Source organism: Ischnura elegans, chromosome 5 (genome assembly GCF_921293095.1).
Source record: "Ischnura elegans chromosome 5, ioIscEleg1.1, whole genome shotgun sequence".
In the NCBI taxonomy this organism is placed as follows: Eukaryota; Metazoa; Arthropoda; class Insecta; order Odonata; family Coenagrionidae; genus Ischnura; species Ischnura elegans.
The window spans coordinates 23,804,192-23,829,254 of NC_060250.1; the positions used below are offsets into that span (position 1 = coordinate 23,804,192).

General features: G+C 38.8%; 1 protein-coding gene and 1 non-coding gene across 2 annotated transcripts in view; both read left to right on the forward strand.

Moving 5' to 3' along the window:
• Positions 1-25,063, forward strand: part of LOC124159631 (capon-like protein) — a 642,357-nt gene that overhangs the window by 548,504 nt on the left and 68,790 nt on the right. The window lies entirely within an intron of this gene.
• On the forward strand, positions 18,325-18,408 carry Trnal-cag. Its single transcript has one exon. It is a non-coding gene; the product is annotated as a tRNA-Leu (tRNA).

Genomic DNA, 25,063 nt, shown 5'->3' on the forward strand with positions numbered 1-25,063 from the left:
TTTGTAAAGTTCACGTCGTGTGACTTTACTAACGGCCAGTTTTGTCCCTGTGCGACGTTGTCAGGATCAAGTAAAGAAAGAATATGGCCCCATATATATTTATTCAGTAGGGGTAGCCAAGGCGGGGATGCTAGGGAGCACCTTGGCTACCACTGATGACTCAATGTATATAAGGCCATACTCTCCCTGTATTTGAACCTGACGATATCGCACAGGGACAAAACTGGTCGTTAGTCAACTCACATGTGATTTTATTTAGAAATCATCGGTAATTTTGGATACTAGGATTGGTGTCATCCTTAATGTTATTCAATTTCTCTCCACCCGTTAAACAGAGGGCTAATTTTTCGATCATTTTATTACGCCAACAATTTTATTTTAGATAAATCGCCAAACCTCACGACTCTTGCATGGATTTGAATGGATTGACCATAGGGTGTTATCGCTTGCCTGCCACGAGTGTCCAGTCTGTCCGATGGCCGCCCAAAGGGCAGCCACCCACCGTGGCGGCCGGTCGAAACCGGGCGACTTGCGGCGAAGCTATTTGCGGCCAGCCACTCCGGTGGCACAAGGGGAAAGTCTGCTATCCTTGGTCCCTACCCACCCTCCCATTCCCCCATCTATTCTTATTTTTGAATTAGCTCTTTTGTTTTCGCCAGTTTACACACACACACGCAATCTCTTCCCCTCCTTCCTCCCATTATTATTATATTCTTCCAGTCACCTCTCGTCCTATCCTTCCAAATCCTCGATCCCTTTCTTCCTCGCTCTTTCCTCCGTTGCTGTCATTTGTTTCCGCGCGTGAAATCTCTACATCCCCCAAACTGTGTGTTTTTTTCGCGCTCTCGTTCTCGGATGTTTTCTAGGATTTTTTTCTGCTACCTTCTCCCGTAAGATAATCAAGGAGCAGGCACAATAAACCCCGTTATCCCACCTTGTAGCAGTGAAGATCGTGAATTTGGGGTCGTCAGCATTATCAAGGGCCAATGGAAACTTTTTTACGGACTCAAATTGAAATTATATTAATTGAGTACTAACCATGATGACATTTCATGCAATAGTTTGATAATGTTACAATCAAATCCTGACTGATTTTCCACCAGAGAAATCCGCAGCCGGAGGACGTCTTCATGAATGAAGGGCGTTGAGCGATTTTGAACATTGAGAGCGATGATAAATGCTTTAATTTATGAAACCCCTTCCAATTTTACTGACGTTTTAAGCCAGAAAGACAGTTAAAAATAGATGATATATTTTTTTAATCTAGTTTTTAATGCTTTCGCTTCTTAATACTTGGAAGAATCATGTTCGTTCATAGTATCTGCCAATAGTAATCTAAAAATGGTTATTTATGTACATATATTCTATTGATTCAGATTAAAAACAACTACTTTTCTGAAAAAGTCCTCGTAGAATATTAATTAGAGGAAAAACCGTGTTTTTGTTCCCAACTAGCATATACAATTCGTATTTCCGTCAGAATAAGAAATACGCTACTCTTCCAGCTAGCCTACTGGTCTTCTCAATACCAACATTAAGTTGAAGATACGTAAAATAATATGCAAAACATTTTTAACATACTCTTAAGAAGTTGTAAAGGAACAGGCACGATAAATCCCATAATACTCTTTTATCTACACCAAGGAATGCGAACTTGAGGTCTCCATACTTATCAAGGGAAAGATTTTATTGTCTCTGAGTGGCGTTACCTCAGTTGAATGCTATCCATTTTATTTTAATCAGTTTCTTTTCATTTTTAATTCCGGTATGGCCGCTTACCGGAACACTCACTTCGATCTATGTAAACATCGTTGAATGCATGTTTGATGGATCCAGTAACAATAGAATGTTAGTGACGATGAGGACAATAGAGTCGTCATGCTACCATGAGCGAAACCGACCGAAACCAGGGTCTTGGTATGTTTTAATTGAAATAGATTGACCACATCTTTTTTATAAAAAGGGCTAGGGGTTAATTCAAATAGAGTGTTAAGTTCCATAATTGAATTTATGCCTCATTCACGGTTATGAGTTGTAAATCACCAGAGCTAACGCTAAAACTGGTATTATTTATTTGCATCGAAAATTAAAAATAAAATAAAAATTAATCTCTTAAATTTAATAATAATCTGCATCATCTCAAAATTTTCGTATATTTTATGAAAATTTCAAATTCATTTTTAATCATCCTTGTTCTCTTGGGCGGAGATTAAGGGAAGGCCTGTCCCCCCTAACTTAAATGGTGACATTTCCGAAAAAAAGTACGAAACTTGTATATTCCAGGACAATCAAAACAAATAATCGATAGTTTATTTAAAAGCATATTTGTGTTGTTTCTTCTTTGTTAGTGCTTAAAATTATGTATTCAAAAGCAATTTTAAACAAATTTTCCAGGTGATGGCCCCGGGGACTCCCCCGTTTCGCTTTGGGGTATTCTATAGCCACTACCCCCGGCAGGATTGCATCCCCCCCCCCCCAACATGAAACTCTGAACTCAGCCCATGCTTGTTCTTTACTTAGCCATTTTTACCAACAATATAACTCAGATGATTTTATGGTTCGAAATCAGGCAAACATTACGTATCATTACCTTCGAGTAGAGGACTAGAGGCAGGAAATGATACAAAGAAAATTACCCGTGGCTTGCCAAAATGTCACTATCAGTTCCCTCTCTCTCTCTCTCATCCTCGTCCTACTTTTTTGCATAGTATTTTACGTATCAGAAAGCTTTGTACCTCTGAATGCCCAAATGCCCAAGGCTCCGTAATTCACAAAACAAAACGAACGTAATGATAACCGAACTAAAATCCTTTCCTATTTTTTAAGTCTTGGGGGGGCACGTACCACCTTTCCCTCCCCTAAATTTGCCTATGACCCGGAACGCCCAAGGGTCATCAGTTTGTTTGTTCGCGCGGCCGTAGAGGCGACGCTGCACTCGTGTTGCCGCTTATGCATCGCTCCGTTCCTCACACCAGCCAGCTCATGCATTCCGCGGCTTAAATCCCTCAGTAGGTCACTCTTCTCGACCTTATCCCGCCGCGCTCGTCAAGCTTGTCCACACATTCGCGATCGAGTCCTTTTCACGAAGAGAGAGCACTGTTTATTTTTAATCTCGCGAAGGCTTAAACGGGCATGGAAATATTTTCCTTGGCGCGCGCGGCCGTTCCCTCTCCACAGCCGCGACCCTATCTATCCCTGCGTGCGGCGACCGCTGCTGCTACGGAGGCTAGTGTTGTCGGACTATTATTAATGCCGCGAATGTTTTTGTGAGCCGAGGAGCGTCGGTGGCACTCGCTGGCTAATCCGGATCGGCGACCGTGAGTCAGCGCAATACGCTCTTCAACCCATCTCCTTCAAGGGAACGGTGTAAGTGCGCGAAGTACGGTCGCTTTCAAAAGTTTTAGGCATAAATATCGTCTACAAGATTCTCCACTCCCGCGATTCTAGTGATTTCCGCCGGTCGCATATATTTAGTGGTGCTCCAGTCGCTGGGATGCATGTCAAGATATCATCCGCAGCATCAGTCCGCAAGAGACGTACGAATATAATGAACGAAATGCTACGTGTCGAATGAAATCGCTTATTGCTAATAATTAAGTTCAATAAAATTCCATGAGCTAAATAAATTAATATTAACATCAGTTATTTAACTTCGGTGGCACCTTGATAATGTTACTCTGTAACGAAACCATGGTCGGTGTCAATAAATTACTATGTGGAAATAGCAAAGTTGTTGATCCTTCTATTCCTGCGATTATGGATTTCCACCAAGTTACGCCCGCTGCTATTAATTGAACTTCAATGATATAACTAGTTGTGTGAACAAAAAACGCATTTCAGCATTTATAAGTGAAATGCACCCCCTACGCATGTGTCAGTGTGGCCCAGTAGTCACGGTGCTCGATTTCCATACCGCAGTTCTAATTATAAAATGGATTCTCGTCAAATGTACGTTTTTACATGCTAAATTTTTAGATGTTACATGCGGTGCATTGGAAATGCTTCACTGAATAGCGACCACGAAGGGTTTCCTTTTCGGCAAGTGTCTTAGAAAGGGCGATCCGCGTCTCCTGTATCATAATGTGGACAAGAGACGTCAGCACCCTGTTTGGTAAGACCAGTCTGAAATTTGCTTTTGAAGTAGATGACTTGGTTGCGTAAGTGGTAACATATCTGAGATGGAAATTGGGCTTCTTAGTAGATCTAAGTATATCCTAGCCTTCTAAGTAGATCCGGCTTCGGATCCCGGAATAGTCAAATTAATTTTGATAGGCAAATTTCACTATTGGTTTCAATGGAATGGTAAATTCGCAAATTGTAACGCTTTGGTGCACGACTTTGCGTGCATTTTACAAGTAATAAAGGCTATATTCTCCATTATTAGCGGTGAATGTATTCGGAATAAGTAGTTGAGATAGCCCATCACGTCTGCTTGGCTGGTTTATTTTCACACCGTATTGTTTCTTAGGTTTCGCTAGCGTAACACATGGAAATTTCAGGGCGTAAAATAAAGAACATTTTCAACGCCTCCTGTGTCGTGAATATAAAAAAATTATTTATTCCACTTAGGTAAATTGTATATGTTTGAGAGATAGGTACCTTAGGGTCGCCTTAAAAATTTACAGATGAAAGCGCAAGTTACAAAACATGTTATCTCACATTTTAATGTTTAGGCGAGATGTATGCTCTTAAATTACCGGTCTTAAATTTAGCTGCCAAATTAAATTATCTGTTCATTATTCATAAATGGATAATTTTGTACATTTTTCCGTAATATAACTCCTGGAAAATGAGTATTAATTTTGAAAAGTTGATAGGGTATTCTAATAGACTAATACTCTTGTGCGATATATAAATACCTTCAAATTAATTCTTTATAATTTGTCCTTTGGATCTATTAATCTTGCCCTCCCCAATTGAATCCAACTGTAACTTAGTGCATTATTTTATAGAAATAATGCCTAAACAGAAACCCGTTATTCCTTATATTATGGATAGTATCAGTAGTTGTAATAATTATTCTAAATCCGCGGTTAGTATTACGTTTAAAACTCTATGTGAATAGTTTTAGCCGGTTTTTATTCGTTATGTAAATGAAAAGTTTACTCAGATGAGCCCTAAAGACGTGGCCACAAATATTGAACTGATTATAGCCGGGAGTGAAAACATCAACAGGAGCAATATTACTAAATTCGATCGTTGCACTTGACCTAGAGGAATTGTGAAGTTCCAATTCACAATAAAAATAATTTCCAAACCCTTTAGAGCCAAATACTATAGAAATACTTGATCCAGTGACGAGTTTATTATATTAACATGTCCAAATGGCATTATCTGCAACAAATAAGAATCAAAACAAAGTAGAATCAGCTGAGGAGTAATTTTTTAAGTGTTTCTTATAAAAATTTCACAGTTAAAGACAACAGCAATAAATTTAATATATGCAGAAAGTTTTCTCGGGTTTTCCACCGGTTGATGTTTTCCATGTCTCCCGACGATTCGAGCAGCGACTTACTATTCATCCTCAAGGAAGATCCCCTGAGGATGAACAGCAATTCGCTGCTCGAAACGTCGGGTGAAATGGAAAACATCAACCGGTGGAAAACCCGAGAAACTTTTCTGAAATCGATACGCCGGGAAAACCTAATATCATACAATCTTACGTATGCCCACAAGCAAAACATGATTTAGATTCAAAGGTATTTTTTTAACAGTCAGTCGCTGAAACCTACTTGCATAGTAATGGTGAGTCACACCGTAGGTAACGGAACTACCGCGAAAAAAGACGCGTTTCAATCTTACTATATCGCTCGCCTAGATTTAAATAGGAAAAGACTGTTAGAGATAGTAACAGCTTGCGCCTATTTTCCAGGTTGCAGTCCTTCCTTTGTGTTTTCTTCGGTACCATGCCAACGTCGCCGAGGTCTTCGGTAGTACATGCGTGTAATAACTATGAAAAGAGATCAAAAACTTCTGCGCAAAGGTCTTGAGTGCTCTGTTGATGCTGAAAAACAAGTTCACTTGCTTTTAATTAGCTCCACCGATTTTGGCATGGGAAGGATGAAACAAACCCCATCAGATTTATTGCAAATAAAAGCAGTATGGCATCAGTGAACGCCTTTGCCAAGATCTTTCGTCCCCAGCGTTTGAAGCGAACATTTTATCGCTATGGAATTGGCACCACACACGGTCCCACGTGGCATGAAATGAATTGAGGCTTGACTAACCCAGATCCTGTTAGGAGACATGTTGTTTTTTAGCATTTTTTTTATCGTCTGGAAGGCTTCTGAAGGATGGACCTCCCCTTCGTGGGCTCGGCTTCGACTCTCAAGCAATAATAATATTTATAATATCCAGTATTTTTACTACCCCATTCATATCCATGCATATTTGAAGTTTATACAGCTTCTATTATTTTTTGTGTTGAAATTTTTTATCTTATACGGATGCTTTTGATACTAGATACAGTGCACATCTAACGCATCAAGTGTCTTTGATGGTGCGAAGCATTTTGTGATGGTACACATTGCTATTAATTTTTCGTGCGATACATTTTAATGGAATTGTCACAAAACACTCGTATGAAATTAACGAGATCAGTATGTGTTTCCGAATAATTATTTGGTATCCACGCTTAAGATGATCTATGGCTCATTACATAAAATTCCTATCAGGTAAATATCACAATTGACAATTCGGAGTAAAAATCCAAACTTATGAAATAAATTCTGTGAAAAGAATGCGTATTTCATTGTGGAACAATTTCTGAATTTAAAATATAATGGTTCTGAAAACATTGTTCATGTCCAAAATGAATAAAATAATATTCTCGACAAAAAATCCATTGCTTAAAAATACTATGAATATTTGAATCTGTTACTTTAAGGACATATTCAAAATTATATTGCGGCTAAATTGCCCTAATATATCCTTGTCATTTCTAAAACAAAACATTATATCTATTAAGTAAGTAAAGTTTTAAAAGCAAGAATACCGCTACTCAATGAAAGGAAATACAAATTCGTAATGAACTTGCAGAAAACAATAGGGATAACCTTATGAATAAGAAATAATTTTGTTCAGTATTAATTTAGCATATTTTTTCCCACGTGCGACCACCAAGGGGCGATTCTTTTGAGGATAAAATCCTTAAACCCACTCCACTTCTTTTCTCGTAGTAGTACACTCCCCCCCTCCACTCCCCCCTCTCTCTTCGCTTTCTCCCCCACCCCTTCCTCCATTTCCCACAATTCTTCCTCCACCCCTTCCCCCGTCCACCCAGAGAATATATATAGAGCCTCGCTGTCTCCGGGCTATTTCAAGACGTGCGCCACTTTCTTCTTTTCACCCACCCCTCCCCTCCTCTTATTTACCCCCCTCCCCCTTCTCTCCCTACCCCTCCCGTAGTCTCCTTGCGTCTCATTCTGTTACCCTGTACCGAGAGAGATAGAGGAGAACCGTCGCTGTGTTCACGCAGACCCCTCATAGCCTCATAGTCTCGGACTGTATTATCGATAGTGATGACGGTGTGGTCGTTCGCTTTATTAGACGCATAAATCCCGTGCCGTATTAACTAATGCTTTAATCTTGAAATTTTCAAATTAGGATGCATAATTGATTACATAACGTTTCCAGCAGAGATGGGCGAAATTCCGCCGTAATCGATTAATCGTATAAAATGATCATCGGTTCCCAAGCAGCGATTCATTATAAAAATCGGGAAGGCATAAGCGATTATTTTGAAAATCGGTAGAATTGTACGATTTTTTAGTAGGCATCGAATCATATGATTCTACCGATTAAGTGAAGGCAAAGAATCATATGATTCTACCGATTATGTGCAGCCAACAATTCATACGATTATACCGATTCTATGTTGGATAATCGCGAGGATATCAAACGAATTTTCCCAATCACAAGCAATTCAAATATACTGCGATATAATTGCTATATAAAAATGTAGCCACCGGTACTTGATTATCACGCGATTAGAGATATATTAAAGTGATTATCAAGCTTAAATAATCGTTTCAACGATTAAATTGACAACCCATAATCGATCACTTAATCGAAAAAGTCTGAATACAATAATCGATTATCAACGAAAATCGATTATTTTCACCCATCACCAGTTTCCAGCCGGGAAATGTTACATTAGCCAATTACTAGCGAAAAATTCAAATAATGAAATGAATTCTGTGGAAAGATGTGGATGCACACAAACTGATACATTTGTTCATTTGCAACATTATCTCACATTCTTTAAATAACTTTTATCAAAATGCGGATGATTCCACATTTAAGTCTCCTGTTGATACATAAGTATGAGTCATCATGTGCGTTTAACAGAGGATAGTGTAATTACTTCCAATGTTGTGTTTAAAGAGGTTCTCTGACCTCAATGTGTACATGAACATTCCAAATAAATTTGTACATAGGACCCTGCCTTTTTTCTACATTTTAAAATTAGAAACGCGCCTATCCCTATGTGGACCTGCATTGAAAAGAGCGGGGGAAGCCCGCTGGGAGCGGGCGCATTACGCCCGTAATTTATAATTTTTCCTATACATTTCACAATAGAATTTTTCTTCCTTTTTTAGTAATTAATTAGCAATATATGAAGAGCAAAATAAACGTGCAAAAACTATTAGATACGAGCGGAAACTTTTGCTTTACTACCATAGAAGCCAGGTTTTGCTACCATACCTTCCTCAACCTAATCCGTTTTATGGCGGTAAATTCGGATGCGGAGTCTTTTTTACGCTTTTTTGATTCCGTATTGAAATTTTCATTCGTAATTTGATTTTATGGCCTGAAGGAATTGATTTAGCTGTATTTCATATATGCTTCTTTACCGCCAATAAATTTAATTCGATTTTCGTTTCTTACAACTACAAGAATAGACTGCCTTTTTAAGTCATCAAGTCGATGGCATTAGCGAATTATAATTTAACATTATTCCCAGGATAATATCCCAGGAGACTTATAAGTATGTTTTGTGATATATTGTGAAAGACCACTTTGGATCCATTTATTGTAGTGTTTTACATGGTGACCCAACTTTTATATTCGAGGAACCACACTCTGTGTTAAAAATCTTTTAATGTGCTCTTACTTTATGCATACAAAGGAAAAATTGCGTCTCTAGAGCCAAAGTTGAACCTTTGGCCTATATGAATGCCTATGTACTCGTACATTTAAAAACTTCGGAATAACAAAGCAACCAATCAGAAGTAATTTTAGCACCAAGCGTGGTGGTACATTTTAGTGCTCTTTGAGAAAATGCTCCTGTAATGGTATGTTTATGTTTTCTGAAGAAGGCAATTTGGAAGCTTCAAACACTTAGCGGGAGCTTTCAAGGGATCATGTCGGATTGTGGGCCAAATATACCTTTAAATGCCGCAGCGAAGATTAAACCTTCACTCTGCGGGCACGGGAATCTTTCCTCATTGCAGCGTCTTAAAGTAAATAAGATTTCCTGGTTTTCTCTCAACATTGCTCATCAAAATTTTAAGAGCTGAAACTTAGTAAAAACGTTAGAAGTAGATTTTTCAACCGTTGCTCGCAATGGCTTTGGGGTACACTGTGCGTTTAGATAGCACAAAAGACAACCCTTGTGTCGAAAGATCTTTGCCACACACGTTCAGTAGCACAATGTTGACAATAAAAGGCTTTTTTAACCAAATATAAAATGATATTTAAAAGCATAGTACTTTTAGTTTGACCAATATATTTATAGCGATGAACTTTCTCGATATAATTCCCGAAAAGTAAAGAATCGCGAGGGAATAAGTGGCGTGAAGGAATTTTTTCCTCTCTACCAGGTACTAATTAAGGCATTATCTCTTATATTTGTAATGTAATCTTTAAAGATTCGTTTCTAGTCTTCAGAATATGAAGAGTTAGTCAAGAGTTTTTATTTCAATAACAGCTCTTATTGAGGCCATTATCTCCTACGTTCATCTCATTATGCATGCCAATAAGTTACTGACTTGTCGAACCATTACCGTGGTACGTTAAATGTTAATTCGGATGAAATTGTGCAGTAAAAAATTACCATTTTTTTAGTATTAGTTTCCAAGAGTTGCATTATATAAAATTGTAACTTAGGTCGCAATATCATCTTACACTTATTTCTTGCTTTCCACTTTTTATTTTATTTTTTTAATTTTTTTTCCTGCTTACAACTTATTATGGATTTTAAAGGTGCACTCTTTAAAATTCTCCTTAGAACGTAAATAATTTTTAAAAGAACTTTTTCTTCAATTCCGACGTCCAATTAAGCCATCATCTGCCACGTTCACCTTACCAGCTATTTAAGGTGCGTTATTAATCCCCTTTGTGCGAAATGCGTTTCTCTAAAGAGTTTTTTTATTGGATATCGGCCTGTGATTAAGCCATTATCTTCTACCTTCTCCTCATCGTGCATACCTCTAGGTTGCGTTCTTGCCACCAAGAGCCTTTGGGGTGAAGTGTAGCGGCGGAGACGTCTACGAAGTGAGGGTTGGTTGGCTCTTCTGCCGCGGAACAAATGCTGAGCAAGTGGATGTTAGGGGTTGGTTGGTTGGTGTGTGCGAGAAGATTTTGTGTGGCCTTCCCTCGGAAAGGGGAAGGCGTTGGCCTTTTGCAGGAGAGGGCGCTTGTTCGTGATCGAGCGACCTTCTTCGACACCCCTTGAGAGCGACAATGGCGCGGGAGGGCCTTGAGGAGTTTCCGCCGGGAAATAAAATTAAAATTAAAAAATGTACAGGGGGGAAACCATCTGCAGTGGCCTCTACACTCGTACAGTGATCCTCCGAGTTCGCAATGGGTTTGCTTGAAGAAGATATCATCGGGAAACGGTGGGTGGCGCTTTCATAGGAATTCAATAGTATTATCTTCACATTTGCGCATGCACAAATTTACGTTATATAATGTGTTTTATCGGATGGTGCTAAAAAAATAGAGGTTTGAGTTATGTGATGCAAGAATCACAAAACGTATGTCTCCTGCTATATTCAGAGTGAATAATTTTAAACTATAATTCACTTACGTCATCGCCTTGAATGCATCAAAAGTCCGTCTTGGGTTGTAATTGTAATTAACATTATAATTAGATCTATTGATGGCAAAAAATATTGGAATTTCTCAAAGGTAGTGTGAAAAAGGTGGTCAAATAACACGAAAAATGTTGATTAAGAATTAGATTTTTCATCTATTTGGGATAGAAAACTGATACGCCATGTAACCTAAACGTCGGGAAATAATTAATTTAAAAATTTAATCATTAACTTACCGTTGCGCTATCTGCCTTGATTTTGTTATACAATATTGAAATATACCATTTATACCAGCGATATTTTTTGGAAGTAGCGAAAAGGAGAATTTGTCTTAAACGACAAAGTTGCGATGAAACCTTCTTGAAGCTTACCGACAAAACGTGGCTGGACCATCACCCACCCGTGTTTCTCAGGCTTGGTGCCTCCGTCAGCCGTGAGACTCCATGAGGCCGCAATAATGACGTTCCCATACACCTCCACCGTTTCACACACCCTTCCCAGAATTACATTTGCAACGTTCTTTCTATTTAGGAGGTTATGCTGCGTTAAAAACTAAAACATACGCATAATTTTCTCAAAATTTTCTCCTTCCTAATGTTATAACGCTAATCGTAACGGATTAGTGGTAGCATAATGTGAATAGCGCGGGGCGTGTGACAATAGAGTTCCGGGTAAAGTCCTGAGTGAATCCTTTGGTCAATCTCATACAAACATTCTCTCGGAAGTAGGTGGCCAGGGAAAGGAACACTTTTTTGAAAGTCTCACGCCTTTTATTAGTCTTGGTTGCGTTCTACCCTCACCTATCTTAACTCAACCTGCGGGTTGAGTCACTTCGTGAGTAAGAGGAGATGTTAGGAACCTTGTCATAGGGAAAAATGTAAGGTTAATGAGTAAGGGGAAGGAGCAGAATAGCGATTATGGATCGAATGAGAAAGTTAGTAAGCCTTATTGTGAGCTAATGAGAGTAATAAATCTGAAAAAAGACAGATTGCTGAGACTTGCAAAATGCTGCGTCTAAACCTAGCTCAACTGTTGCAATACCTAATATAATGATCCATTTTTTCTCACAATCAGGTGTAAGCGGTCTGCAAATGTTTCTAGCGAGAAAAGTATGTTTATTACGTTCTTAACTCTCAACTTACTACTATTCGACAATCTATTTACGTAATTGCTCTTTTGCTCACTTCCTACATATTACCTGCAAATTTTACCACCAGAAAATTTTCCAGTCGATGATATTTGGAACCTGCTATTGAAATATTTTGTTTATATTTGGGAAAAGAGGAGACACGTTCAATTTTGGCCTACTAGTATGTGACTGGTAATTCGCTGAATTCTCCCCGTATTTTCACCGTAACCGGTAGAATACCTGTTGTAAAAATAATTTTTCTGCACACCTTCATTCCATGTGGGTTCAAGAAGAGCTCTTATTGTTATCCGCAATGCGATTTCCGGGTTCGTAGGCCCATACCTTCCGTCGTCTATGGCAGCGGGCTGAGTTGGATTGTTGTTGAGACGGCTGGTGGAATGGGAGGTTGTTTTTTAACGGTGAGGAACACGTATTGCCGTGGAAGTCTTGTGCATCCCGTCGCGAGTGACTGTGAGTTTGCCAGAGGAAACTTAAAATGTCTGATGTCCGGCATACCTTGACAGGGACAGATCCACCGAATGACGTCTGATGTGTCTAAAAGGGACTCGGCTAAAGTTAAACTAAAAGATTCCTTGGCAAAGTGACCTGTCCGATTACGCTAGAACAATTGCCTATTTTTGTTCAACGACTATCTTCAGCAAAACAACAAGTACGCATTCATGTCACATGTCACCACATGAGTGGGTGGAAATGGTGTTGAGGCATCAACAGCGTAATGCATGATAGAATTTTGAGTTTACAATTTTATAAAAAGCAAATCTCTTAATTGTACCAACTATTATCCGGAAATATGCCTTGTTACCTTCCGTTACCCTCTGGTTAATCTCAGTCTTATAATATTAAAATCTTATTCACATTATTAAGTCTGATTTCTAGATAGGTGAACTCTTTGACACTATCAAACTCGTATAAATATATTGATGTAACTGGTTGAAAGGGTATATCTGTAGACTTCATTCCACAGTATATTTTATAATAATATAATTCGTCCTTATTGGGTGACATTGGAACTTGGAAGTGCCTTCCTCCATGTAACCGTCGTCGTACATTGAATATTGGCAGAGGAATACATTGTCAAGTTACTATTTTAATTAAATGCAGTCAAATTATAGCAATAGAGACAGAAAAATATTCTTTAAAGATAACAACAAAATGCAAAATGAACAGAGTTACATTTACCAAGTGTAAAAATATGTGAACAAACTTGGGAAAATCCCAAGGATATTGAATTTTGTCCTTATTGGAAAAAAAACCCACCGCAGGAAAACGACCGAAAGGAAAAAAGAGGGTGAAAAACCTGCGAAAATATTAAGACAATTTATGCTAAAATTCTCTTGTGAATTACATTCGCTTTTTTCGTTTCTCTCACACCAACCTGCTTAATTCGCTGGGAGAAATCAAAAGCTCTCTCTTCGCATACATACAAGGGTGTTGTGGTGTGATTCGGGTGTGTTGGGGCGCTTAGGGTGGTGGCGCTACGGTTGAGTGTGTGTTCGGGCCCCAGCGTTGAGTGAAGCCGTGGATTTATTTAGATTGAGCCACGGATGAGCTGAGGATGGAATAAAGGAGTGAGGCGTCTCTTTTTTTTTCTCTTTTTTCCCCGACAAATCCGCGCCGCAGTTTCTCCTTCCTTCCGATCCCGGATGTCCTTGTCCCCAGGGAGACAAGACAAAGAGGAGGAATCTATTCAATGCCATTCGCCAATCACGCGAGTGTATGTAGGCAATCCTTGAGATTAAAAGTTTAAGTCTTAAGTCATCGTTGAGAGTATTTCACTCTTGATTTAACGTAATGTTTTTCTGTACATAGTTCCACAAAATATTCTTATTTTCAATAGCAGTCAGGTTGCAAAATTACGTGAGTGAAATATGCCTTAATTGGCTCTCAGTGGGCCGGTGGCTCACTGTGCCCCACATGTCTTCATATTAAATCTGTGTCAATAAAATTGTTATAACATTTTACTTGCGTAAAATATTTGTTAAAAAGTTTTCAAAATATCCAAGTTATGTAACCACCATATTAGGGTATAAAGCATAATGTAATTGAGTGCATGCCATAAATATTCACAACCTAAAAGTTACAAAAATTGAAGCAGAAAACATATATTTGTAACATTTACGGGAATCTACATGAGATTTTGTGCTAACATAAGAATTGTGTACATTATTTCTTGTCAAATAACTTCCGTGTATTGAATGTGTTCACTGTTTGGCCATGTAAACTGATTGAATAAATCATTTGTACTATTGTACCCCTAGTACCACCGTACCCCTGTCTACTCTACTAGGGATTTGAAAAGACGCCGCCTTCTTCGTGGTTTTAAAAGACCGCTCCAACACGGTCCAATTCTCTTCTGTGCGTAGCGATTTATTTCGCAGCGAGCGGGGTTGCGTGTTTACGACAGGCGCCCTTCTTCCGGGGACCAAAGAACACATTGGCGTGGCGGTGAAAAAGCAGGACTTGAAGGAATTAGGTGCGGACTTCGAAAAGAAAGGAAGAACGGCTTTTAAGAGTACGACCGGTCCTGATGCTCCGGTTTCATGACGTATGGCTTTTTTAATTTACACTAAGTATGAAATTATCTCTTTTTAATTCTGATACCGATATCTGACACCTTAAGGAGCCCGCCGTTGACATCGGTTAATCAAGACAATCAAGAGCCACCTAACCTTCGGAGTGATTGTATGTGTATGAGCAGGTCAAAAATTCTCATTCGGCATTCATAGCCCTGAGGACGATGGCAGAGTTGGACATCGAAAAGCCGCGAGTGATAAATAATAACTAGTTCCTGAATAAATACAGTTCCTGTTAACTCGGAGAGATAACTTGTGAGAAATCAAGCTGAAAGAGACCTGGGTTGAATGAAGGGGAACTAATTTAGCAATGGAAAAATTCGAGGGCTGTCATGTACAGCTTTTGGTATTGGAGTTCTATTGAGTGAATTTATTTAAATGCAGGTCTCATGACTCCGAATATAGGGCATCACCTTCATCATGACGTGATTAAAGAATGAATTTATCGGTAGATGTATTTATTTTCCATTTGGGATACGTGATAGTAAAAGGAGAGAATAACATTTTAAATCTCTCCATTTTGCAGTCTATCTCCCGTATTTGTTTCTCGAAATCACGTCTACTGTAGTACGATGGTTAACGAAGGATAGTTTTCACGTAGTATGATAAAAAATGAAGGGAAAAACAAAGGGTAAAAATAAGGCCTGATTGGGACACTTATTTCTGTCTTCTATCATGTATTTCATCAACTTTGTCTTCGTCCTTTTTTTTAATTCTCCAATCCCTTACTTTCCCCCCTATAAATTAATATTGCTTTAAATATAACCCTTTTTATGTCGAGCTGTTGAATCCTAATAAAAAGTGAGCCACATATGGTTTCATAATAATAATAAGTTTTATTACTCCATATAAAAAATTACATTTCAATTACAATTGTATAGTAATATTTGGTACACTTGAATGAAAAAATGTTTAAGGCTACCATCAAGTAATAATGCATTTATTGAAAGATATATGTAGCACGTGCTGTAATACAAGGGTAGTCTCTTAACTGTGACAATGCGTTCCGTAAAGCTAATTACTAACAGTTTAATTATAACTTATTTTCATTAATTTTTTTCAACAATATTTTCTATACTTTCTCAGTGGTGTGAAGCCAAGAATATTCATTTTCCAAAAATATGCATTTTCCAAACATTTGTTCGCAGACTTTGAAATAGTACTTGATTGAGTTAAATATTGAAAACCTTTGGTCTTACATACAAAAAATATCTTTTCATCATGGAAACTCTCCTTGATTGGACAAGCAGGCTCAGTCTACAGTACTTCCGGAAAAATCTGGGAGTCGGGGATCAGATAAATGAATCCTGGCAACTAAAGGTCTCGGTCCACTGAGGCTGGTGACTTGCCCGACAACGTGAGGATGCAAGGTCTCCACGGACGTCATCATACGAAATATTTGTGTAGAAACAACAACCTCGAGGACAGAGTTAAAAGAGAAGATCAAGATGACGACGCATTGTTAAAAATAGGAGGGTGGAATGTTAGGACAATCGCGAGGTTGGCAAAGTTAGATAACGCTGAACGAGAAATGGACAAAAGGAGCTTGGCCATGTCGGAGCTAAATATAGACAATCACAGTTGTTCCCGCCCTCTTACACCCACAAAAAATTTGATGAGTCAAAAATTCCTAAAAGACTGTTACCTTACATGTTTCCTCATCTCAATTCCCTTAAGACCGCTTTCCTTTAAAAGAAACTATTTTCCGAATGTTTATAAATCCTAATGTATTTATTTTCAATTGATCAAAAAATAAATTCAGTATTCTCTAAATGCATAATTGCAGCTTCCTTTTCATCGATTACAGCTTCTTTTGTTGGACTTCAAAGCTATAATTTAGTTATTCTTTTCTTGAATTTTTAACATATCTATTGCAGGTACAAACCTATGACCCTTCTTACTCATTTTTGATTCAATAATTCATTTCATTTACGCCTGTAGGCTCTTGATGAAGTTGTTTGAAAGTAATGTAAAGAAATAACTAAGTAATATTATGGGCAATCGCCTCAAGATATTCTAGCGGCTGATGATATTCATATTTTTCAACAATATTTGAGATTCAGTTTTGTCAGTAACAACTTCTTTTTGGGTGCTGCTTTGCCGCCTTTTTCCAAACTAAAGTTTAAAATTTGGATATCTATGGCAGCTGGTTCCTTCTGGAATTATATTAGAGCTGAATATATATTGGGGTGGTTTTTACTAACTACCAGGCGAAACCGGTGCGCCAACCCTCCGAATAAATAAACAACTGTTACCACGGAAGTCGTCTCGACTCGAAAAAAAAACATAAGGAAAAAATTATCATTAGGGAAATGATCATTCTGGTAAATTACCTAGGAAAAAAGGCATTCGGTAAAAAGTCTTTAAGGGAAAATGGTCATTAGGGAAAGGCATTAGGGAAAATGTTCAGGAATCCCAAAAAAACTTATCATAATAAAACATCTTTTAACCATAAATTACCTAAAATTTAAACTTCCCTGCCATTGCTTATAGCTTCTTTTGTGGGACTTGGAGTCCATCATTCAGTTATTCTTTCATTCATTACGTTGAGTAATTAACTTTTCAATTGAAGGTACCAACTTTTGACCTTTCTTACTCATTTTTACTTTAATAATTTATTTGATTACTTACGTAAGTCCTTAGACCCTTCCTAAAATAATTTTTTAAGGTTCTCTTTACTTAGAAATTTCAATGGTAGACTGTTCACCGCAAACCCCACTTCTTGATCGTTATCTGAAAGACACACGACGAGTGAAAATTGCAACTCATATCATGATATCTAATATTACGGGTAAACAGTGGTATAGTATTAGTTCCTTTTCGGTATCTCTTTCCTTTCATCCATTTTCTTCATTCCGTCTACATTTTCCGATAAGAAATAACCTTCTTATCGTTTAACGCTCTGGAATAGATTTTGCCTCGAGGTGTAAGTGGACTCAAATTCCAGTGAAAACTGGATAAAATAGTGGACAAGGGTGTAAGTTTCGGAGTTCATTTTTTTGAATTTGATAAAGAGTCAGATTTTTATAAGAGTTTGCTTTAGCGTCCTCAAAAAATTTAATTTTTAGCGTGTGCTGTAAACTAATAATATGCGAACAAAAAATGGGCATTTGCTGTTAACCTCAAGGGATTCAAAAATACGTCCTGTTGAAAGGGAATGATGCATTTTTGGCTTGTATGATCAAAATAAACTGACCCTCAAGTGACCATCAGATGAATATCACTCAGGCCCAGGGGGCATTTTGAACTAATCTCCTCCGGAATTTTTTTCCGTTCTAGCTACTACCTGCGACATATTTCCTGAGGAGACCACTAGACCTGGGACGTCTGTTCTCTGTTACTCCATTTTTCGATAAGATTAATTTTTAAAATTTATGCTAATAACGATGAATTGAGCTTTAGACTTTATGGAAACGGAATTTAAAGCTGGCTTACTGATATTTTTGTTCTCCAATTCATTCGATTTAACAACAAAATATCAATGTAGGTGCCCGCATACCTCCCAGGCACTTCCCCCTTCGAAACAAATTTCTCGCTATTTTATTTCACTTCATGATTAAGTGTCAGGATGGCCGAGCGGTCCAAGGCGCTGCGTTCAGGTCGCAGTCCGGTTCTCCGGGCGTGGGTTCGAATCCCACTTCTGACAAAATTTTTCTGTGTAATATTTTTAACCTAACGCATAGCTATATGAAGTTGTTTTCCCACCAGTAATAATGGGTTATATTAATTTGAATACAGACTCCGATTTTAGAGCAGAGATTTGGATCTAAGGTTTCTGCGGCATTTCTCCATATGAGTCTCGGCTTCCGGGCGTTCCTCCGCGTTGTGTTGTCCATAGGCGACGGCAGTTTTTTCAGCCATCCTGCTGGCGTTATTAGATCACTTCTGACGAGTTTCTCCAGCCATTCAACGCGGAGGAACGAGCGAAAGCCGTGACTCATATTAGGGCAGAGAGATCCATTTATTCTAAATACTAAAGAACAAACATTTTTCCGCGCGAGAAACATAATTCAAAATCTGTGAAATCAATTAATTAAACAATATTGAGAGTAATTTTAAACCTCAAATTATCGCTTAGTTCTTCGACAATTTCGTATCCATCTACCTTAAGCGTCGTCAGCGACGAGTTTTGTGAACCCATATGTGCGGTTGGTGAACGTGCATTACTTGGGCGACTTCAAAATCCTCAGGTGATTTTTCATCCCAAGATTTTTTGCTGCATACATGTTTATTTTAATTCTCTAATGTTGTTACTCGTATATAACTAAAACAAATTATGTGAATTTATGATTGTGTTCCGTAAATATGATTTTGTTCTTTCTCTGCGTGTGATACTGGTGAAATCTTCTCGTGTTTTCCAGTGCGGCAATAGGGTAGTCTCCTTCATCATGAAAAGGAAAGGCATTGATTGCGATTTGATACCCACTATTAGTGTATTCATGATGTACAAATTATTTGGTTTAAAAATCCCGGTTTAGACGAATGTTAATGGTCAATTTCAACCTCATTTGAAAAAGGGTAGATGGGAGCCCAAGCGATGCCAATCCACGTGACGTCACAGGGACCTAGTTTCTATACGAGTAGATAGGAGTTCTACGTCGTCTGAGATTACCAATGCATGCATGAGGCGGAGAGCTCATGGAAACACCTCATAATAACCTGCCTATGGTCGGATAGTTTCCTTCGTTTGATAGGGCATTAACAATCCTTATTTAAACGCTAAACGACCCAAACGCTACCTGCTAGCAGGGTACTCTGCTACCTGCTAGCAGCCTGCATCGCAGCAGCGCACATATTCTCGCCTCAAGGTCACCACACACGACGGCAGCGGAAACCAGAATGACGTCACACGGGCTTTTCTCAGCATTCATACTTAGCCGTCCCCTTTTCGCGCTCTTTACAATTTTCACTTTTCATTAAATCGCGAAAAATAGATATCGTCATTTAAAAACCTAAAAGCGTGAAATACGTACTCCAGGAGTAATAATCTTTCGATTTAGGCAATAAAAAAATAGGAAACCATCCCATTGTATGCAGGCCGACGTTTCGATGGCGCCTCTTCTATCGTTCTCAGGACATGAATTTGTTTTTCTGCCCGCTATCAAGGATTAAAATGAATCGGATACAGATGTAGAAATCTTTAACTCTCCCGCCTCCACCTAGATCTTGAGGAAATAGTCGGTGGATGGATCGTACGAACTCGGGATTTCCTGGAACTGCATCTTTCGTCGCAGACCGTTTGGGCCATCGAGGAAAATTCAACCCCTCCCCCTTCCTCTCTTCTCACTTTCTGAGAACAGGACGTAAGTAGTGACGTCAGGTGCACGTGACGTCCCCACTTTGAATCCTTTAGCTCTCCCTCCCCCCTCCTCAGCCTCACGTTTGCTCCACTCCACGTAGAAGCGCGATGCATGCACGAAGCACGATTTCAATGCTCTAAATTCAATCGCGAGGGGATATAATGGAGACTGCTCTTGTCAACTTTCCAAGAAACCTCTACGTGTGGTTTCAACTGCATCTGCATAATACGTAGAGGGGCCATAGCGCTGAGTTTAATGTGACTTATATCGAAAGATGCATACTCTGTGAGCAATATTGATGGGATCATAAGTATAGGCTTTTTACTTCTACAACTCGTTCTAGATAATCATTAGAACTCGTTTTAAGAGAAATATTGCTCACATAATCGAATTAAATTAGCTGTTATATTTTCATCGATACCATTTGTAACATTTATAATCTTTCTCCCAGCCTCAAATTCCTCATTGTTTCTTTGTCATAATTTTGCAGCCACAAAATATTTTTGGCTAAATTAAATCTAACGTTCATGCAATTTTCATAAAATATTTCCCTAATATTGATGGCAGCTAGCGGTAGGTGCAAGATTCAGAAATTGCGGAATTTTAAAATAAACGGCTCAAAATGGTGAGTTTGACGGATTTCTGAGGGATATTTTATTATTCCTTATACTATTCTATTATTAATATCAATGCAATTAAGCAGAATGGATTAAACTTAAAAATTTCTCTGAGCTCTGGAGGGGGGGGATTTATCCCCCAAAAGCCCCCCCTCACTGCGCCACTGGAGCCATTAGTGTTTTTATAGATCCTTTTCGCCATGATCAAGGGGATCGGGATGGTGTGGTGTCTAGAGTGTTGGCTTCTCACCCCGTGGGCTCGGGTTCAAATCCCGGCAGTGGCGGAGAATTTTCAGAGACTGCCCGATCCCTGCTTGAATGTTGTGTGGAGGTCATTTCAAGGACAACACTCCGTCCGTCGGAAGGGACGTTAAGCCGTGGTCCCTTTGGCGCCTTTCGTGAAGAGTAGACTAATGCCGTCGCCCGCCGGGTTCCTCTCCACCATTCCTTACCTACCCTTCCCTCATGGCGCAAATGACCTATGCTGTCGGTCGCCTCCTTCAAAATACCATTCATATACCACATTCAGTCTTTTCGATTCGATTCACATTTTTTTAAGTTGGCATTTAAAAATAATTTTCTGAGTCATATTTTTTAATATATTAAAATAGGGAGGCAAAAACTGATAGAGGTGGATGAATTCTGTTATTTGGGAAGCAAGATAACTAGTGACGGGAGAAGCAAGAAAGAAATTATCAGCAGAATAGCCCAGGCGAAGAGAGCATTCCACCAAAAGAGAGACCTGCTTACAGCGGGAAACTTAAATATGGAAGTAAAGAAACAATTTATAAGAACCTGCATCTGGAGTATGCTCCTATACGGAAGTGAGGCATGGACAATGACCGCAGCGGAGAAAGCAAGGATAGAGGCCTTTGAAATGTGGTGCTACAGAAGAATAATGAAAATCAAATGGATCGACCGAGTTAGTAACGAGGAAGTCCTAAGAAGGGTAGGAGAGAAGAGAAGCCTCATGAAAACCTTAATAAGAAGACGGAACAACCTTATAGGCCACATCTTGAGACATGATGGCCTGCTGAAGACAATCGTCGAAGGACAAGTGGAAGGCAAGAATGAAAAAGGAAGACCTCAAACAAAAAATATATGGAACAAGAAAAGGGAGATGTGAGAGAGAAGAAATACGTAGGTGTGAAAATATTAGCTGATAGGAGAACTGAGTGGAGAGCTGCGTCAAACCAATCCTAGGATTGTTGACCAGTGATGATCCTAACATACCCAATGATGTGACTTGCGTGGTAGTTTGTATATGTAGACGAATCGTTTGAGAAATAATAATAATATTTATATGATTTGTTGTTCTTTGACTTGTCCATTAAGTACATAATGGGGTTATGCAATAGGTATATTAGAGCTCAAACCAGTCAGATAGCAAAAATTTATATTGGTAAAATATAGGGATGGGCGGATACACTGTAATGAAAATAACATGAGAATATAAAAGAGAAGAAGTAAAAACTGAAGTAAAAGAAATGAAAACATCTTTCGGGGTTTGTATATAGCGACAATTCTTTGCTAAAAACTAACAAAGGGACTGATTCCTTCCAATTCTTTGGAACACTGTTCTATAATCGTGCTCCGACAACAGAGGAAGATTTTATGAATCTTTCTGTGTTAGGGGGTGATGGAAACATTTTCCACCTATTATTTCTGATATTAAAAAATGTGCTTCAGCCAACTTGGTGTATTTTTAAGTATTCGCAAAATATCAAATTAAAATACTTGTCAAAGTGTTAACAGTATTAGCTGTCACTTGGTGGAAACTCTCCTTCTAAATTGAATGAAACTAAAGAGAAGGATGTAATTACAAAGGAAAAATTTATGAGGGATAACATAATCCCTTGGGTCCTTGGTTACGACACCGGAAAGCATTGGTATTAGCTTGTTAAATGGCGACTCTACTTTGGAAATGCTATTCATCGGCAGCATTCAATTTAGCCCTCTCGGTAGTGCGTTGCTATCTTCTCTTTTCTGTTTATTTTTTATTTCTTTCACCGATTTTTTCAGAACATTATCTCGCATTTGGGTTAACTTTCTACCTATGAGAATGGATTAATAATTATTATGTGCGCAACTAAGATCCCGCTTTTTGTTAAGCAGTGCAGTGATTACTGGTCGATTATGAGGTATCGGAAACGTCACGAATCAAGCTTAGACATTTGGTAAACTAACCGCTCGACAAAAATGGCGAGTTTTTTTAGCGTCATATCCTTATTGTTGCGTGAAAATGTCCGAGTTTGTGCCAGGTAACCGTCATTTGCGGGGAGTGTTTATTTTCTTCTTTCATTCGAAGAAAACAGAGGCTGAAGTGCATCGAGAGCTCCAAAAAGATTACGAAAATGCTGCTCTAAGTGAAACAACGTGCCGTCATTGATTCCGTCGCTTCAAAGTCAGTCATTCCAATACTGACGTGAAGGAAGACCAAAAACGTTCGAAGACGCTAAATTGGAGGCATTACTTGATGAAGATCAGTACCAAACTCAAGAAGAGTTTGCTTATGCAGTAGGAGATACCCACCAATCAATTTCCAAGCGATTGAATGCGTTGGGATTTATGCAAAGGAAGGAACTTAGATTCCTTAAGATTCTAAGTGAGTCTACAGTATGGAAACGTTCGACCCCACGTTGCAAATCCCGTAAAAACCGACCTGTTAACACTCAAATGGGAAGCCCTGACTCCCCCACTCCCCGCTGTATTCCCCAGATATCACGCCGTCCGATTATCACTTGTTCTGTTATATGGCACATGGTCTGGCTGATCTGCAGTTACGCTAATACGAAGACACCAAAAAAATGGCATGATTCGTGGGTAGCCTCAAAAAATGAGCACTTTTACCGTTACGGTATTAGCCTCTGCCACATTGATGGGGAAAAGTTTCAACTAGCGATGGGCAATACATTGAATGATTCATTTATAACCATTATTTCACGATAAAGTTGTATTTTCGTTCAAAAAACAGGGGAACTTAGTTGCGTACCTAATATTTTATCAATTTTTTCCCGATATCTGATCCTCTTATAGAATGATTTCATTTAAATATAATTTATTGAAGGTAATTGAAACCTTTTGTTGAGATACATGAAAGCAATTGTAAAAGATACATGAAAGCATTGAGATATATGAAAGCAATTGTATGACGTGGACTTATTATTTCAGACATTAAAAAATTGCTGGGAAACTATTAGGCATATTAGCAATGAAAAACAATTCGTGACTTCCACAATTTATTTATAAAATTACTTTCGGTTTCGACTGTCAGGCTATTATCAAGAATATAAATATCCTTTATGTACCCGGGATTTATGTACTTGATAATGGCTTGATAGCTGAAACCGAAAGTAATTTTCTAAATAAACTCTGGAAATTACGAAGTGTTTTTCATTGCTATCATGCAGCCTATTCACCACGTACATGCTTCAAGTTTCGATTCACTTTCAAGGCATTTTGAGATGGCACACAGAATATGGTGCTGAGTTGCGCTAAAATCTTCCGCGCTATCATTTGTGCGGAGCCAAGCATTTCTCGAGATTTCGCAGCCAGCTTCCTCACGATGCGATCACCTGAGTCTGGATTTTGAGCCTTTTCCCTCGGGTTTTTGGCCACCCGTATTTACCCTGATCCTTTACCTCCCCTTCCTCTTCCATCAAAATCCTTTGTCTCATCCCTTTGGCAACCAATTCGCCTCCTCCTCCTTCCCCTTTCGCGAAATTCCTCAACAGCCCGCCAAGGTGCCGCCGCCGCTGCCCGCGTTATTTGGCGACTACGAATCCCAAAAACCACCCCATACCCCCACCACCCTCTCGTCCCCCCGCCCCTTAGAGTGTCCCCTCGTCCCCCTGTCCCTTAGTAGTGTTTCGTCCTTCATCCCGGCCAAGCAGGCAGTCGGAGGGTGTTATTATTTTCTAACCATGATATTACTGTTCTAACTGATATTACTGTGGCTTGAGGTTTGGCACTCACAGTCATGCGTATAGTTTGCAAGAATCACGGTGTATGAATAGAATAGAATAGAAAATTTTTATAATGCTCTAGGTAAAACCTATGGAAAAATAAAAAAATGGAAAATACAGGAAATGTTCTAAATCTTAACAAAGGCATTTTGACAAGTAGTTGATATTTATACAAAAGATGTAAAATATTCAATACTAATAACACAGAAGTATATGTTTTAACTTAGACAGTAATAAACAGTAATAAAAAAAGTAAAATATGAGGTAGTAAGTCTGTAGGAATCTAGTGATCATCTTACATTAGCGCTAAAATTTGCATGTACGGTGTGCCGTGATTGTTTGCATTTACTCTCGCATGTTGCCGTATCTTGGATGAACGACGTATATATTTCTAGGCGGCAGATCAAACAAATCTTTAG